We start from the raw sequence: 5480 nt of genomic DNA, 5'->3' as shown, positions 1-5480 counted from the left end.
GAGCTCAAAGACCTTCCTGTGCAGCTGTCTGTCTTCTTTAGATGGCTTTCCCTGCAATTTTATTCGTGCATCTTGGGTCATCGTTTTGCTTTTGCGAAGCAAAATCTTCTATTCTTCATCGAAAATATCCCTTTTAAACTTTGTAGTTGGATCACTGAATTTCAAGATATTTTTGAAAATAAAGAGGACAGAAAAATCCAGAGAGTGGGGAAATTTGTGTTTAAACAGGAGACTAAGCCAAGGGGATACCAATAAAATAGTTTGAGAATTTGTGGCCAAATGAAAAGAGATCATGTTCAAAATTCGCCATACAAGAACATCAAAAGTAGGAAGCCACCTCCACTATCATTGGAATAGAAATGGGATATTTGGGGACATAAGCAAAGAAGCACATCATTTTTCCCATACTTGCACTGAAAACATCAAAACTACACACGCTTTCCTTGAAATAGTCCAAACATTCCAGAGCTGCACCGAGTCCTGCAAATGCCGTGAGCACTACCCAGAGACAGACCACAGTCAACACGAGGGTTTCTTTCTACAGTCGGTATGGACTCTGAACATTTAAATGCGGTTTTATGTCAGAGAGATCAGAAGCATCAGACTTAGCGATGTTTGGCAAACAGAATGTTCTAAACCCAAATGGACAAAAATGTTTCTAAATAAGCCATTCAGTCCTCAGGGCGCTCACCCAAGATGCAATTCTGAAGTATAATACTGATACAGAAGACACCCTCCGTGAGGATGGAGGCATTTAGCCGCCATTTAAATACGCCAGCTGAGAGGTGTGCGCATTCCCCTTTTCTTTTTAATTTTTTATCTAAATTCAATTTAATTAAATATAGTGTTTTATTAGTTCCAGAAGTAGAATTTAGTGATGCATTAGTTGCATACAACACCCAGTGCTCATCACGTCACATGCCCTCCTTAATGCCCATCCCCCACTTACCCCATCCTCCACCCCCTCCCCTCCAGCAACCCTCAGTTTGTTTCCTAGAGTTAAGAGTCTCTTATGGGGGCGCCTGGGTGGCACAGCGGTTGGGCGTCTGCCTTCGGCTCAGGGAGTGATCCCGGCGTTGTGGGATCGAGCCCCGCATCAGGCTCCTCTGCTGTGAGCCTGCTTCTTCCTCTCCCACTCCCCCTGCTTGTGTTCCCTCTCTCGCTGGCTGTCTCTATCTGTGTTAAATAAATAAATAAAATCTTAAAAAAAAAAAAGTCTCTTATGGTTTGCCTCCCTCTCTGTTTTCATCTTATTTTTCCTTCCCTTTCCCTATGTTCATCTGTTTTGTTTCTTAAGTTCCACATGTGAGTGAAATCATATGGAATTTGTCTCTGATTGACTTATTTCGTTTAGCATAATACCCTCTAGTTCCATCCATGTCATTGCAAATGGCAAGATTTCATCTTTTTGATGGCTGAGTAGTATTCCATTATATATTATATATATACCACATCTTCTTTATTCATTCATCTGTTGATGGACAACTGGGCTCTTTTCACAGTTTGGCTATTATGGGCATTTCTGCTATAAACATTGGGGTATAGTGCTCGCTTCGGCAGCACATATACTAAAATTGGAACGATACAGAGAAGATTAGCATGGCCCCTGCGCAAGGATGACACGCAAATTCGTGAAGCGTTCCATATATTTTTGGGGGGTTCTATAAAAGTAAAAAGGCCCCAAGAGTGATACAGAACAGAAAGTCACAGCCAATACAAACAAAGACTTTACTGGCAACATGGCAACATTAAAATCATATCTCTCAGTAATCAGTCTTAATGTAAATGGTTTGAACCATCCCATAAAACGCCACAGGGTTGCAGATTGGATAAAAAGAAATGACCCATCCATTTGCTGTCTACAAGAGACTCATTTCAAACCCAAAGATGCATTCAGACTGAGAGTAAGGGGATGGAGTACCATCTTTCACGCAAATGGACCTCAAAAGAAAGCTGGGGTAGCAATTCTCATATCAGATAAATTGGATTTTAAACTACAGACTATAGTTAGAGATGCAGAAGGGCACTATATTATTCTTAAGGGAAGTATTCAACAAGTGGATATGACAATTATAAATATATATGCCCCCAACAGGGGAGCAGCAAGATACACAAGCCAACTCTTAACCAGAATAAAGAGACATATAAATAAAAATACACTAATAGTAGGGGACCTCAACACTCCACCATCAGAAATAGACAGAACACCCTGGCAAAAACTAAGCAAAGAATCAAAGGCTTTGAATGCCATACTCGACGAGTTGGACCTCATAGATATATATAGAACACTATACCCCAGAACCAAAGAATACTCATTCTATTCTAATGCCCATGGAACATTCTCAAGAATAGACCATGTTCTGGGACACAAAACAGGTCTCAACCGATACCAAAAGATTGAAATTATCCCCTGCATATTCTCAGACCACAACGCTCTGAAATTGGAACTCAACCACAAGGAAAAATTTGGAAGAAACTCAAACACTTGGAGACTAAGAACCATACTGCTCAGGAATGACTCGATAAACCAGGAAATCAAAAATCAAATTAAACAATTTATGGAGACCAATGAGAATGAAAATACAACAGTCCAAAACCTATGGGATACTGCAAAAGCAGTCCTAAGGGGGAAATACATAGCCATCCAAGCCTCACTCAAAAGAATAGAAAAATCTAAAATGCAGTTTTTATATTCTCACCTCAAGAAGCTGGAACAGCAACAGAGGGACAGGCCTAATCCACGCACGAGGAAGCAGTTGACCAAAATTAGAGCTGAAATCAATCAAGCAGAAACCAGAAGTACAGTAGAGCAGATCAACAGGACTAGAAGCTGGTTCTTTGAGAGAATCAATAAAATTGACAGACCCCTGGCAAGACTTATCCAAAAGAAAAGAGAAAGGACCCAGATTATTAAAATTATGAACGAAAAAGGAGAGGTCACGACGAGCACCATTGAAATTGGAAGGATTATTAGAAATTTTTATCAACAGCTATACGCCAATAAACTAAGCAATCTGGAGGAGATGGAATCCTTCCTGGAAACCTATAAACTACCAAGATTGAAACCAGAAGAAATTGATTCCTTAAACAGGCCAATTAATTATGAAGAAATTGAGTCAGTGATAAACAACCTTCCAAATAACAAAACTCCAGGCCCGGACGGTTTTCCTGGGGAATTCTACCAAACATTCAAAGAAGAAATAATACCTATTCTCCTAAAGCTATTTCAAAAAATAGAAACAGAAGGAAAGCTACCAAACTCATTTTATGAGGCCAATATTACCTTGATCCCCAAACCAGGCAAAGACCCCATCAAAAAGGAGAATTACAGACCGATTTCCCTAATGAATATGGACGCCAAAATCCTCAACAAGATACTTGCTAATAGAATCCAACAGTACATTAAAAGGATTATCCATCACGATCAAGTGGGATTCATACCTGGGATGCAAGCGTGGTTCAATATTCGCAAATCAATCAGCGTGATACATCATATCAACAAGAAAAGACTCAGGAACCATATGATCCTCTCAATCGATGCCGAAAAAGCATTTGACAAAATACAGCATCCTTTCCTGATTAAAACCCTTCAGAGTGTAGGAATAGAAGGTACATTTCTCAATCTCATAAAAGCCATCTATGAAAAGCCTACTGCAAATATTATTCTCAATGGAGAAAAGCTGGAAGCCTTTCCCTTAAGATCAGGAACTCGACAAGGATGCCCACTCTCGCCACTATTATTCAACATAGTACTAGAAGTCCTTGCAACAGCAATCAGACGACAAAAAGGGATCAAAGGTATTCAAATTGGCAAAGAAGAAGTCAAAATGTCTCTCTTTGCAGATGACATGATACTCTATATGGAAAACCCAAAAGAAGCCACTCCCAAACTATTAGAAGTTATAGAGCAATTCAGTAACGTGGCGGGATACAAAATCAATGCTCAGAAATCAGTTGCATTTCTGTACACGAATAACGAGAACGAAGAAAGAGAAATCAGGGAATCCATCCCATTTACAATAGCACCAAAAACCATACGTTACCTTGGAATTCCCTTAACCAGAGACGTAAAGGACCTATATTCTAGAAACTATAAATCACTCTTAAAAGACATTGAGGAAGACATAAAAAGATGGAAAGATATTCCATGCTCATGGATCGGAAGAATTAACATAGTTAAAATGTCCATGCTACCCGGAGCAATCTACACTTTCAATGCTATCCCGATCAAAATACCAAGGACATTTTTCAAAGAACTGGAACAAACAGTCCTTAAATTTGTATGGAAACAGAAAAGGCCCCGAATCTCCAAGGAACTGTTGAAAAGGAAAAACAAAGCTGGGGGCATCACAATGCCAGATTTCGAGCTGTACTACAAAGCTGTGATCACAAAGACAGCATGGTACTGGCACAAAAACAGACACATAGACCAATGGAACAGAATAGAGAGCCCAGAAATGGACCCTCGGCTCTTTGGGCAACTAATATTTGATAAAGCAGGAAAAAACATCCGGTGGGAAAAAGACAGTCTCTTCAATAAATGGTGCTGGGAAAATTGGACAGCTACATGCAAGAGAATGAAACTTGACCACTATCTCACACCATACACAAAAATAAACTCCAAATGGATGAAAGACCTCGATGTGAGACAGGAATCCATCAAAATTCTAGAGGAGAACATAGGCAACAACCTCTACGACATCGGCCAAAGCAACCTTTTTCATGACACATCCCCAAAGGCAAGAGAAACAAAAGATAAAATGAATTTATGGGACTTCATCAATATTAAAAGTTTCTGCACAGCCAAGGAAACAGTCAGAAAAACTAAGAGGCAGCCCACGGAATGGGAGAATATATTTGCAAATGACACTACAGATAAAGGACTGGTATCCAAGATCTACAAAGAACTTCTCAAACTCAATACACGAGAAACAAATAAACAAATCAAAAAATGGGCAGAAGATATGAACAGACACTTTTCCAATGAAGACATACAAATGGCTAACAGACACATGAAAAAATGTTCAAAATCATTAGCCATCAAGGAAATTCAAATCAAAACCACACTGAGATACCACCTTACGCCAGTTAGAATGGTAAAAATAGACAAGGCAAGAAACAACAATTGTTGGAGAGGATGTGGAGAAAGGGGATCCCTCCTACATTGTTGGTGGGAATGCAAGTTGGTACAGCCACTCTGGAAAACAGTGTGGAGGTCCCTTAAAAAGTTAAAAATTGAGCTACCCTATGACCCAGCCATTGCACTACTGGGTATTTACCCCAAAGATACAGACGTAGTGAAGAGAAGGGCCATATGCACCCCAATGTTCATAGCAGCAATGTCCACAATAGCTAAATCGTGGAAGGAGCCGAGATGCCCTTCAACAGATGACTGGATTAAGAAGTTGTGGTCCATATATACAATGGAATATTACTCAGCTATCAGAAAGAACGAGTTCTCAACATTTGCTACAACATGG

At 39.7% G+C, this 5480-nt stretch overlaps 1 non-coding gene across 1 annotated transcript; it reads left to right on the top strand.

The window, feature by feature from the left end:
- Window positions 1–1544: 1544 nt before the first annotated feature.
- On the top strand, window positions 1545–1651 carry LOC130542697 (U6 spliceosomal RNA). Its single transcript, XR_008957411.1, has one exon. It is a non-coding gene; the product is annotated as a U6 spliceosomal RNA (small nuclear RNA).
- The last annotated feature ends 3829 nt before the right edge of the window (window positions 1652–5480 follow it).

Source organism: Ursus arctos, unplaced genomic scaffold (assembly GCF_023065955.2).
Source record: "Ursus arctos isolate Adak ecotype North America unplaced genomic scaffold, UrsArc2.0 scaffold_4, whole genome shotgun sequence".
NCBI classification, from domain to species: Eukaryota; Metazoa; Chordata; class Mammalia; order Carnivora; family Ursidae; genus Ursus; species Ursus arctos.
Note: the sequence above shows the minus strand (reverse complement) of the source record. Positions and strands in the feature narration are given on the sequence as shown.